Source organism: Lissotriton helveticus, chromosome 2_2 (genome assembly GCF_964261635.1).
Source record: "Lissotriton helveticus chromosome 2_2, aLisHel1.1, whole genome shotgun sequence".
NCBI lineage: Eukaryota > Metazoa > Chordata > Amphibia > Caudata > Salamandridae > Lissotriton > Lissotriton helveticus.
This window is the reverse complement of record NC_136060.1, coordinates 328,211,718-328,226,160: the sequence shown is the minus strand read 5'-3', so window position 1 is coordinate 328,226,160 and position 14,443 is coordinate 328,211,718.

Here is a 14,443-nt window from a genome sequence, read left to right as displayed (position 1 = left end):
TTGTTCTAACTCTGCATGCCTTATGCTTGCGCTCTGCTTTAGCACTGAGCTACCTCTCCTGGGGTGATTCCTGCGCAATATCAAATTAAATTACCATAACATACCTGGGAACGGGAAAAAATACGGGACATTTCGCATATTCACTAGTTGCGCAGGCAACTAGACTGCGCAAATGTGGGACACATCTACAAAACACTGGACGGATAGTCTCCCCACTAATAACATTTAAGGCATAAAAGGAAAATCCAGGTTCCCAGCATGCTCTCTTCTATATAGATTCAGTAAGCTTGACCCTCAACTGTTTCAGGTAATGGTCAGCTGATTCCGATTCCTGTTGTGTATTTCCGGCACCTCTCGGCGATTTCCGCAAGGTTGAGGCTAGTTTTCGGAGTTGACCTACGCTCCCCTCCTCCTCCCTTAAGGCTGGTTACCGGGCTCGTGATGTCATCAGAAGCGTAGTGTGGCTGCATGTGGGTGCGAGGAAGTGAATCAACAGCGGCACCGGGCACGAGGCGACGTCATAAAACGTGCCCCCTTAATGGCAGCCGAGACCAGGGCCGAAAACCCAGGTGCCTCCCCTTGCAAAACCATGTTGTTTTAAGATAAGGTATTTTGGTGTCTACACAATAGGTTTTGGACCATTTCCTGTTGTGGGCTGTAGGTCTACTCACACAAGTGAGGTACCATTTTTATCGGGAGACCTGGAGTAATGCTTAGTGGTAGGAACATTTTCGTTTTTCGGATACCAGAAGATTATGGCATAGTTATGCAAGTGAAATGTGTGACTATCGTTACACTTTTGAGGTTTGCATGGTGTTGTGGGTAAGATAAGTTGTTGGGATCCATGAGAGGCACACCTCTCAGTACTCCCAATTGTTTTTAATTTACAGAAATATCTAAAGTTGGTGGATTTTCCCAAGATTTCTCAAAAAAAGAACCTATACCCTGGGCACTAATTACATTTATAACTTAATGGTGTATCATGTGTCGCAAAACATTACAACTAGCCTCCCCTCTTTTAATTGATGGGGTAGGAGATACATCCACATTGTGCCATGATTAAAGTTTGCCCAGACCCTATTCATAAAATAGCAGATGTGAGACAACAGACAACACACACCAAGGTGTCACGTTCAGACAAAAAGAAAAAAGTGTGTGTGAGCGAGATGGCACCTCACGGGCGAACCACCAACGGGAACCTGGCAGGTACTCACCAGGATTTCCCTGCACTCATCATTGGTGCCATCAAGCGCAGAAATATGTGTCCAAATCAAGAAACAAAAGTAGTGTTTGTAAATATATGCAGTGTAAACAAACAAATGACAAAAATTGAAGTCAAAACAACATAAATACCACAAGCAACACGGATCTCCAATTTTATTCTTTCTCCTTAGTGCTGGTTGTGGAGTATTAAAAAAGTGAGTGTGGTTACTACTTATCCAACTATACTCCACTTGCCGACATGTTTCATTGCCACTTAACTTTTTGGCAATTTCTTCAGGGCACTACGTGTTTTTAGCCACTGCCTTGGACATACATCGTCTTCACAACTGTAAAAAATTATAAAATACACTTATTTAGCTGTCACCCTGCCTAATGCATTGCTGGAAATGTGGCAAGACCAAATTGCACATAGCTCCAATATATTTACCCTCTGTCAGCTATCTTGTCGCATACCAGCTGAGAGGTAGAAACCTTTTTGTGCTTCTAAACAGACTCCAACTGTGAGTGGCCTTTCTTCCCCATCGGTGATTTTCACTGCAGGGATTTGTAAAACATGACATGATTACATGCTTTTTATCAAATATCTCGAGGCACAGGAACAGCTTAATTTTCATATTTCTAGTTGCAGCGTTTCTTTGTTATCCCCTTTTATTTTCGTTACCCAACTGCTCAATACTGCGAGTAGTCATTGAACTACCCCCTCGATATCCGAAGTTTACGTTTTTAGCTTAAATGAAACATCCTTTCCTTTAATCTGACCCCGATCTGGCCGAAATAACAGTATTTAAGTTATCGATGGAAGTTCCATTCTCCCACTCGAGAACCGGACCCCTTACTCCTTACCGGTATGGAGAAAGACCGCCGGCGTTTCCTCAGCCTGTGTGTTCCTTCGACGGTCTGCCTTCCCGTATATACACCGCATCCACATGGATAGGGGCGTATTCTCGCGAGACTCAACGCGAGACTACGTCTCAATTGTGGGCACCATCTTTAAATGGGAAAACATGTAGTTTATTACTATGTGTAAATGGGAAAACATGTAGTTTCTTACTATGTGTAGCCGCGTTATATCTAGTTACGAGATACATCAGCTACATCAACCTGGCTATGAATCTACGTTTCGCTCATTGGTGTTGCAGTACATTTACTTCGATAAGTAAAATTCTTTTATATTTAATCAGTTCCTTTATATCTATTTAGAGCGCCATTTTAAGATGGGGCAGTGTTATTGGCTTTTTATACTATCAAATTACAGGCAAGTGTCTGGGTCATTCCCAGTTATGCTTTGGAGTGCACAACACCAGCAGGTGATCAAGTCTCCATCTACCCAAAATGTTTTTTTACAAAATTGTTAATAAACTATGGGAGATTTGGAAAAAGATAGTTTTATCAACTTGAGACATTTTCATATATGTATATTTCATGGGACATTAAATGTCTTGCATATTTGTCTATATTCACAGGATGATTGCCACAATGGGGTGCATGTAACATCCACCCTTCACTAGGCCAGATTTAAACACACCTGGTTTTTGGAGGTATCATGCTCATACACCTTCCCACAAGGCCAAAAGGAACATCTAGGTATGGAAATTTGAATCTACATCATTGGAATCCAGCTCAATACCTAACGAACAACCAACGTTAAGGTAATTTCAATGTACTTTATTCCATTCTAATAATTCGTTGAGGCCTGTTCTCTCACTTCTTTCTTGATAAATCCATCTTGCCTCCTTCGCAATGAGTAGCCTTTCAACTGATCCAGAATCGCCTTTCACTTTTTCTAGCACCACCCACTTGAATGTGTGCCTATTGTTATGACAATGTTGGACCAACTTTGTGGAAAGTTTTCCTCCCTTGATCGTACTCAGGTGTTCCTGAATTCGCGTTTTTATTTTGCGTGTGGTGAGTCCAATGTATTGTAGACCGCATTCACAGTCCACATTAGTGGTATTACAATTACTAAACTGTCTTAGACTCCATTCTTTACCTGATTGTAGCATTACACTTTTCACTTTAGATGTTAAAGGACACACAGAGCATGACCCACACGGATAATGTCCAGTGGGGACCGTGCTGTTACTTGTTACATTACAAACTTGTGGGCGTGTGTGGACCAATTTATCTTTAAGATTACTAGCCCGCTTAAAGGCGAACCTGGGCTGCGGCATTTTAAACTCCTTTGTTGACAGCAACGGCCAATGCTTCCTAATTGATTGCCTTATTTTCGTGGCCAAAGGATCAAATGTCATTACCACCGGAAGGCAGTCTTCCTTTTCCTGATGGTTCACTTCTAAAAGCGCGTTTCTAGGAGTGTTAAGAGCTCTCTTTCTTGCCTGTTTGATAATTTTTGCAGGGTAATATCTTTGTTCCAATTTATCTGCCAAAACCTGTGTCTGCTCCATGTATACATCTGTGCTGGAGCAGTTTCCCCAATATCTAAGAAACTGTCCCACCGGCAGGTTGTCCCTGAGTGCTCTTGGATGGTATGAGTCGTAGGACAACAGGGAATTCCTGTCGGTGGGTTTTTGATGGACACTCGTCATCAAGCCCCCTTCATTGGCTATGATGTCCAGATCTAAATAGACAGCAGTGTCTCTACTGTAGGACCACGTAAAACGCAGGCTTTGATCCTGCGTTTTTAGCCAGTTAAGGAATTCCACCAAAGAGGTTTCCTCTCCAGTCCACACACAGAGCATGTCGTCTATATATCTCCTCCAAAGACGCACATGGTCTCTGAAGGGATTGGTGGAGGGATAGACCACGTGCTCTTCGAACTGGCCCACATATATGCAGGCTAGACTGGGATCCATGGTTGCCCCCATCGAGGTCCCAGTAGTCTGCAGGAACAATTTCTCCTTGAAACTGAAGAAGTTTCTTGTGAGAGCTAATTCGATGCATTGCAGAACAAACGTTTGGGGTGCATCATAAAACCACTCCTGCACTCCCAAGGCACGCGCAGCTGCCACCAATGCTGCATCCTGGGGAATGCAGGAGTACAGAGATTCAACATCAATTGTGACCAGAATCTCACCAGAAGGATCGAATACCATATCCTCAATTACATTTAGAATATCCATTGTATCCCTCACATACGATTTTTGTGTTACAACAGACTCTCGCAGGAAATAATCTGCGAACTGCGACAGCGGTTCCAGAACTGATTGTATGCCTAACACAATCGCCTTATGTATTTTTGGCAAAATGTAGAACGCAGGAGTTCTGGGGTTGGTATTCACCAAGAACTCTGCTTCTTTAGAGGATATCCATTTCTTTTCTCTAGCTTCTCCTACCATTTCTTTTATGATGGTAAGTAATTCAGGGGTAGGGTCTTTATTCAATGGTTGTTAGTTCACTCTGACATTCAGTAGGCGGTATACTTCTGTCTCATAGTCGCACTATTGCACCACCCTTATCTGCACTTTTTATTGTCACATCTTTATTGTTCTGCAAGCTTCTCACGGCTTCCCAATCCTGTCTAGACATATTTTTGTAGGTAGTGTTCCTTTCGTCTGCTTCTAGTGAATCAATGTCCTGTAAGACTTTAGATTCAAAGACAACTATCTCTGGACCCACCGATCCACTCGAGTATTAAACAAAGGACTAGGCTTCATTCCCACCCCCATACATGACTCCTTTAAATGTAGGGTTGAGTTTTTTGAAACTATACGAAAGATTAAACTGAAAAAGTTTTTTGCCAATCAGCCACAAGAAAATCAAAGGGGGTTTAATACCAATTTGTGAAAACCCTCGACCTTTTTACCACCGAGTGGATCGGGGGGTCCAGGGATAGTTGTCTTTGAATCTAAAGTCTTACAGGACATTGATTCACTAGAAGCAGAAGAAAGGAACGCTGCAACTAGAAATATGAAAATTAAGCTGTTCCTGTTCCTCGAGATATTTGATAAAAAAGCATGTAATCATGTCATGTTTTACAAATCCCTGCAGTGAAAATCACCGATGGGGAAGAAAGGGGACTCACAGTTGGAGTCTGTTTAGAAGCACAAAAAGGTTTCTACCTCTCAGCTGGTATGCGACAAGATAGCTGACAGAGGGTAAATATATGGGAGCTATGTGCAATTTGGTCTTGGCACATTTCCAGCAATGCATTAGGCAGGGTGACAGCTAAATAAGTGTTGTATTTTATAATTTTTTACAGTTGTGAAGACGATGTATGTCCAAGGCAGTGGCTAAAAATACGTAGTGCCCTGAAGAATTTGCCAAAAAGTTAAGTGGCAATGAAACATGTCGGCAAGTGGAGTATGGTTGAATAAGTAGAACCACACTCACTTTTTTAATACTCCACAACCAGCACTAAGGAGAAAGAATAAAATTGGAGATCCGTGTTGCTTGTGGTATTTATGTTGTTTTGACTTCAATTTTTGTCATTTGTTTGTTTACACTGCATGTATTTACAAACACTACTTTTGTTTGTTGATTTGGACACATATTTCTGGGCTTGATGGCACCAATGATGAGAGCAGGGCAATCCTGGTGAGTACCTGCCAGGTTCCCGTTGGTAGTTCGCCCGTGAGGTGCCATCTCGCTCACACACACTTTTTTTCTTTTTGTCTGAACGTGACACCTTGGTGTGTGTTGTCTGTTGTCTCACAGCTGTTATTTTATGAATAGGGTCTGGGCAAACTTTAATCATGGCACAATGTGGATGTATCTCCTACCCCATCAATTAAAAGAGGGGAGGCTAGTTGTAATGTTTTGCGACACATGATACACCATTAAGTTATAAATGTAATTAGTGCCCAGGGTATAGGTTCTTTTTTTGAAAAGTTGTTGAGTGGAGGGCGACCTATGACCCTAATTCCCTCTTAGCTCCTTGTTGTTAGACAGATTTTCCCAAGACACAAATGACACCTTGGCAAAAAAAAGAAAAACAAGATAAATATCGCTGCTTATCCATCTGTTCCTCAAGTACACGCACAAACTGGTTGGATTTGGCATGAGGGTGAGTAGAAGGTTCAAATGTATATTTTATTAACAAGAGATTTCACAAAAAGGAAATGCACTGTTAATAATTAAAAGGTTAAATACCTGATCCAATGACTCACAGCTCGTGTGCTGAAAAGCCACGTCAGGGCACCAACGTCTTTACAGGTCATTCACACACCTTTCATACTTGACACATACATTCACACCACCAGCTGTGGGCCCAGCCCATTACAATACAATGCTCACATCAACAGACAATGTAGAGAAAAACAGAAAAGACAAATTTTACTTCACAACTAACTATTCCTTAAGCACACACACACAGGTTGGATTTGGCACAAGGGTGAGTGAAGGCGCAGAGTGTAAAATGTTATTAACAAGAGATTTCACAAAAAGCAAATGCACTTTTAATAATTGAAAGGTTAAAAACCTGAACCAATGACTCACAGCTTGTGAGCTGTCAAGCCACGGAAAGGCACCAACCTCTTTACAGGCTATTCACACACCTTTCATACGTGACACACAAGACCATTCACACCGTCAGCCGCGGGCCCAGCACATTACAACATTCACATCAACAGACATCACTTTCATATGCCCACATGACTGACACAGAAATTACACTGGCTGGTGGTTGACATAGTGTTTGCAGTGGCATTTAACTAGCAAAGTGTGTAATGACCAGCAGTCACTACTCACACACTTCCAGCCAAATGCCAGCCCACGCACACCAACAGCCAAGGACCAGCCCACCCACACCACCAACCCACGCACCCTGCCAGCCAAACACCAGCCCACGCACACCGTCAGCCAAGTGCCAGCCCACGCACACCGCCAGCCAAGCGCCAGCCCATGCACACCGCCAGCCAAATGCCAGTCCATGCTCACCGCCAGCCAAACACCAGTCCATGCACACCACCATGCGAAGTGCCAGTCCAACGCACACAGTCTTCAAATTTGTTGAAACAAGAAAGAAACAAACCAATTGGAAGTAGATACAAAACCATAATTACAAACACAACAGCTGTAACTAAATACATAATTCTAACGCCAACCGTGAACCAAAACTACCAATATAAAACAACACAGACCAAGCAGTTCACTATTAGACTCACGGTTGCTTCCAAAAACTCTTTTGAGTGTGATACAATCTGAAACATGTGGGCACAAGCCCAGGATTAGAAGGAACATCAGCACACTGCAAATGAGTCTCCGTCCGCATACCTCTTCGTAAACAGACTCTACATCTCTTACAGGGATTGGGTTTTTTGTGCGTGGGAAGAACTAAATCGGGATCTTTCAATCTAGCCACATCCTCCCCCACTGCAACTCTAAGAACACTTGCCTGTTCCACTACAACAAGGTTGCCTATCACAGACTCCAGAAACTGAAAAAAGTCATCCTTGATGCTGGTGAACACACCTTGAACACACCAAAAAAAATCAAAAGTTGCAAATTTGAAGAGATGATGGCCACCTTCTCATACCAAATGTAAGCCTTATGAACAGCAGTGTAAAGTTCTGACCTCTGATCTGCTCTATCTACAACACCCATGTGATTATTGTAGTCTAAAATGTTCAAAGGTTTGCACACTTCAGCAACCTAACAGTCACAGGTGAAGTACTTTCAACATGAATGGCAGTCAACATGTAGACATCCCTCCTGTCCACAAATTTCACAGCTAGCAATTCATCAATACGCAAGGCACTTCACTGACCCCGCTGAAGCTTTTTGCATACAAGCTCTTTTGGGTAGCTTTTACGGTTAGAACGGATTGTGACACAAGTAAGAGTATCCTCTTTGAACAATTCCTTAAACAATTGCACAGCAGTGTAAACGTTATCTAGGTACAAATGGTGACCTTTGTTAAATTGCCCCACACCAAGTTCCCACACAATTTTTTCTGAAACTCCTAATGAGGATGGACAACCAGGGGGATCAATAGTGGAATCCTTACCAGTGTATACCCGGAAATTATGGACATATCCTGTCCTACTGTCAGACAACATATACATCTTAATTCCATAAAGGGCCCCTTGCTAGGAATGTAATGCCTAAAAACCAAACGGCCTTTGAACATGAACAAGATTCATCAACAGCTGTTTCTTTACCTAGAGCATAGATTTCTGAAAATCGATCTACAAAGGACAGGCCGAATCTTAAAAAGATGGTCACAGTCAGGGTGATCTTGTGGCGACGGCGATGCATTATCAACAAAATGCAGCATCCAAAGCAAAAGTAAATACCAATCACGATTCATAACTGCAGGAAATATGGCCTTTGCCATCAAGGGACTGGTAGACCAAGATGACGACAGGGACAGCTTCCTTATCAAGCCCATCAAAAAAGTTAAACCCAAAAACTACTCCATCTCATCCAGATTTGTGGGAGTCCACTGGGTAGCTCTAGAGCGTGCCTAAGTCTGGCACTGTTGTCCCTCAAATACTGTTCAGCATACATATTAGTCTGCTCAACAATCTCAGGCAAAAGTACATCATCCATAAACAACTAAAAAAAACTCTATAGGCAAAAAACAATTCACAATTCACTCTACACCATACATCACCACTAAAGGCAGGCAACACCAGCTGCATCATGTTTGGATCAACCCAGAGTCCAGAACTTCCAATGGGAAGCCTTACAGCTCCAGGCTGCAATCAAGATGCCTCTTGCTGCACCATTGACACATCAGTGTCCTCCTCTAAAACAGGCAAATAATCCACACTGAGAGTAGCTTCATCCACACTAGGGGTAGCTTCATCATCAGGTGATTCCTCGTGGACAGAAAACTCACTGCCAGAATCTTGCACTTCCTCCTTGGCCTAAGATGCACTGTCAGTCTCATAATCATGGTCAGAGGAAGATTCAAACAGTATACCAGCCACATGCTGAGCAGTAATCCTGCAGTTAGTCATAATGCTTACTAATAAAGGTAGCTTGACAAACAATTCTACAACAACAAACACTTTATAAAATAAGTAATAAACAAAATGTGGACTTTTCACAAAGACTTATGTACTCTAAAACAAGACCATTCACTAGCCAGAAAAAGCTAGTATCACCACCACCTACTCTGCACAGACGCAGCAAGGACCAACAATATCCGACAAAAAAAGAACTAGAAAACTACACATGAGACAGCGCAAAACACATTGTACACAACTCCAAAAAGAATTTCACACTCAAAACATAGGCTAAATATGCTGCTATTATGACACCACTTCCAAAAAATGCATTCATGAATGACAATACTACTCATTTGGAGTAAACACAGCAAAAATGTTTTTCTTATCAAACATCTGCACGTAAACTGCAGATCAACCACTGCCGAAACGCCACACAGGAATCAAAAGCTTTGCACTAGAATAAAATGGAGGAATAAAACATTACAATCACAAAGCAAATAATGCACCAGTCCACACACAATCCACCAGTCAAGCTGGGGGGCAGGTGGGCCTAAAAATAAGGCCAAAAAATGCATTCCCAAAAGGGACATCTCCTCAAAAACATCAACCTAGTGAAACCAACGTCCCTGGTGTCTAGTGGCTTCTGCTCCCCTTGGTGGCAAGTGGGCCTAAAAGCATAAGGCAGATCTGCCCCCAAGAGGGACAGAAACAGCCAACATAATCACCCCCTAAAAGGGAAGCAACCCTTGCCCAAGGGGCTTCTCCCCAACAACAACATTCAGCCATTCCTGGTGTCTAGTGGCTTCTGCCCTGGGCCTAAAAACATAGGACCAATCTGCCGCCATTGGTGGCAGAAATGGCCAAACTAATTACCCCATAAAGTGGAGTGACCCTTGCCCAAGGGGCCGCTCCCCGACATTGTCGAAATTGATCTAAAAAGAAATCCCTGGTGTCTAGTGGATTCTGCCCCCCTTGGGGGAAGATGGGCCTAAAACATAAGGCCGATCTGCCCCCAAGGAAGGCAGAATTGGGAAAAATAACCACAGTAAAGGGGACCGACCCTTGCCCAAGGGTCCGCTCCCCAACATCCACCCCCCAAAAAAATCCTTGGTGGCCTAGAGGCTACCGAAAAAAAAAGAAAATGATCTGTCTCCATGGGGCTTGGGGGCAGAAAGGACAGCAAAAAATGCTCCCCAATGGGCCGCTACCTGCCAATTTGAAACAGACCTACAAAAGAAAAAGAAATACCTGATGTCTAGTGGGCATTCCTGTCCGCTTGTGCAGCAGGAATGCTCCAAAGAGACATCGGGTAAAAGCCTTTCCTTTCCTGCAATGCCTTTTTGGTTGAGACACCCCCCCCCCCCCAGGGAGAGACTTACCTCTCTCTCCCTTGACGTGCTGGAAGCAAATGTCTTCCAGTGCATCTGACTGCATCTAATGAGGTCATTAGATTGCGTGGAAGAGGTTTGTGGGGCAGCTGAAGGACTTCTGTTGCCATCCTTAGTGGGGGCAACAGGAAGGGCAGCTCACGAGGGATGCGCCCGCGTCTCCCCCATGGATGGGTGCTAGGATGGCCGGGAGCTATCACACACAGACTGTGGCGTGAGATGGGTCCAAGCCATCCAACGCACACAAAGGATCAACTGGATAGTGAGAACAATATGTTACCACCAATCCCAGTCAAGTAGCTGCATGTACCTGCCTGATAAATCTCTGAAGTGTCAATAGCATTTAACTTTGTGTGTCTATCATGCCACAACCAGTTAATTAGAGTTTGACACTGGAGCCAGTCTACTACTAGGCATTTTCCAAATCAATGCACTTATCTACAGTCCACAGTAGTAGGCCTCTTTGAGTCATGTTGTTTCTCATTGGAGAAGATAGGTATTGGTTCTAACTTCCTTCTTCTGGCTGTGGTGGTAGTCCCATCCCAAATCTTGACTGGAATGAGGTAGACCTTTAGTGTTGATGAAAAAGTAAACCAAAACCATTAGTACATTTTGTGTAGTTTTGGTAATTAAACTGACTGCAATCTGCAGACTCTGAAAAAAAGAAGTACATGAAAGGAGTGGACCATATAAGAGATTACAGTGAAATGTGAAAGAAACTAAGGCAATCATTCAGGCAGAATCACCCCCAAGGCCCCAAACATTACAAATCAGGGTTGGAAAGTAGTTACACAACCCTTCCAGCCACCACATGAATGATCAATTACCCAATATATCACTCACTGGTGCAATAGTTGCTTACTCCAAGCATGGTGCACATGTATTTAGTGTATCTTTTTTCCCATGGAAGCAATATAAAAGGGTTGTCTTGTATAATTAATGAAGATCTTCAGTAGCAGCCCAGCTAGGAAAGGAAAAAAAGAAGGATAGGGATGGGAGACATTGGTGTCTTCATGTCCTTTAAATGTGTTGTTTCATCCTCATTATAATCTTGTGGTATGAAGTGTTGATACGTTTTAATCATGGTCAATGTCTTCATGTTTTGAGAGACAGGTCCTTCTAACTGTGGCAACTGTGCAAGCTGCACGGAACACACACTCAGAAGACAGACTGGCTACTGGACAAGCCAGATATTGTATTGCCTGCCTGCTGAGGTGTTTCCATTGTTACATCTTCCCGTTCCAATAGACCAATAGGTTTAGATCTAGGTGGCCAACTTTTGGGTCATCAAGATAGTCTTAGACCATATTGTGAATGGATTGGTGCTGCCACTCCCTCAACCTCTCTTGCCTCCACCTCTGCACTTGACTCAAACCCTGCCACTTGAAAGTAAGCCATTGTAGTAGTTGGATCAGATTCTTCTGGTGCTGGTGTTTCTGGTGATGATGATGGTGTTGGCTGTGAGACAACAGTTACAGCACTGCCCTCTCTGGGTTTGAAGGCTGTCACCAGAACCTATTCCCTGGTCTTTAACTTCCAGCCATTCTTCTTCCAGGTCTCTCAATTGATCAACAATCCAAGTCTTGTAAAGTGAAACATCCCCTTGTGAGAAAGGAGTGAAACTGGCCTGTATTTGTTTGTACCGTGGATCAAGTACTGTGGCACATATGTACTCTTTGGAGGACATGATCTCTCTTTGCAGCCTTGGATTCATAGCCAAATGATGCATTAAACTCTGAACCCTCTCATAATGCTTCTTCATTTACACTGGCGAACCTTTGCACCAACGTTTTCAACTGGTCCTGTAGCAGAAGCAAAACGGGATTGCAGGAAGTGGCATTTGTGTCAGGCACTTGCCTAATCCCCATTTGTCCACCTCCTTTGTCATGCTTTTCCCAAGTGCATCCCGTCTACTTTGAAGGACATAGTCGGTGATCGGTCTGTACTGCTCAAACACACATTGCAGCATGTAGTAGGTACAGTTCCAACATGTGTGCACCTCTTGAATGAGGGCTTTAATCAGTACTCTATTAGCACGCTGAATGAGCCTCAACTGCTTATGGGCTTTAAAAGAATGACTAAAATGAGTGCAGATTTTTCGCTGGTGGCCAGTATGTTGCTATGCCTTCTTTTTATAGATAGTCCTGCACATTCAAGTTGAAGCAATGTGCCAAACACAGGGCCCTGAAATATCAACCATATGCATTGGCATTGGCTATATTACTGCCATTGTCCCTGGCAACAAATCCCACCCTAAGACCTCTGAGTGGAAGCCATTGAAACACCTTGCTGTGAAATTCTTTCAGGATACTTACAAGTGTGGGGTATTTCTCCATGGAGAATATTGCTACTGTTGAATGCTGCCCAAAGCTGCCGAAAGCCCTTAAAACTTTCTTTAGTGCTGAGACCTGCAGATAGCTGTTGTCTAAACCCTACAAAAGAGATTCAGTGTCAGTGATATCCATGTAATGAGTTGCATAACAACTGGTCCACATGTCTGTCAGTTGGATAGTGTGAACAGCAACCCTGCTGCATAGCCTGGTCAACCAATTACAGTACATTATGGTGAAGTGCTGGAAAAGCAGCTCTGGCAAAATAGCTCTGCGCCGGAACCTTCCATTTCAGGCAGATGTCCGCCACAACTTAAAAAGTCCCAATCCTTTCAAAAAAGACCAAGTAAGGCAGTCAAGAGCTAACATTTTAGCCAGCTCCCCATTGTACAAACATGCTGTAGGGTGGTTGTGTTTGTAGGGCCCCTCCTACCTAAACATGCCCATAATAGTAGCTTGGATTTTTGCTTTTGTTGTGCCAGTGACACAAGTGAGTTCCAGTGAGAGCCAGGAGGTGGTAGAGGCCATGTGCACCTTGGGGGAATCACTGTACTTGGCAGAGGTTTCTGCCATTGAGTCTTGGGCCATTTGGAGGTTGTCGATGTTGGTGATGCTGCACATTACAGGGGACAGGGCTGCTTGGTGTAATTAGTTATCAAAAGGGAAGGATCACTGGTCCTGCATAACCAGGGTATGCAAGTCTTGACGATTCGTGAGCCCCAAATAAAAAACCCTCATGCACGTGTTGGAAAGATCGAGGTAGCAGTATATCTTGTTTCTCCGCTCTTCATACACGTGTGTGCATAATCATTGGGTTGATTGGTTATGCAGCCTCCACCCGGAGGTTCTTACCCATGGTTAAAAGCAGTAGTGATAAGTAATGTGATGGTGCAAACAAAAAATTAAAATATCCGGACAGCCAGATTTGATCTTTTATTCAGTCTGGATTCAGATAACCCGTTCAATGAAACGTGCGTTAAGTGAATTTATTATGAATTCAAATGCACGTAGTCGGGTAATTAATACTGGTCGACATGTTTCAGCCCTTCTCGCTTAGATAGGTCTAACGGGCTTTCTTCAGGACCTAAGTGCGTGAAATAGTGTCTTATAATAGATACTGTCTAATTATAAGGATAAAAGAGAAGGAAACGGTGTAACCTGTTCTCTTTGGTTTCATGAAGGTCTCATTGTACCTGTAAGACAAAATCAACAGTATGTGGACATTAAAGGGGAGAAGGGGAGGGGAGGACATTGTGGGCACAAGAAATTACTAACCCTTTGGCATTAACTTAATGGTCATTTGGGTCAGAACATGATTTACAATTAAGATTAAAAATTAGAAATTAAAAATAGCGATACTTGTTAACCCCACTGTAATTGGGAGTTTCAACTCACTCAGATGTATCCATTATCACACATATGAACAACTGTCTATATGATAGCATTTGCTGTCAGCTTGCATTCTTGGGTATCGTCGTAAGTTAGCAGCAGAATAATACCTGTTAATTTCAGTGAAGAAAGTTCACTGCTCGTATAGAAGTTGCAGGTATCGTGTTAACTTTTGTTATTCTTCACATACTGTGTCCATTACACTGATTAAAAATTAGAAGGTGCCCTAATTGTTGTAAAGTGCTACGCGTTGCATTAA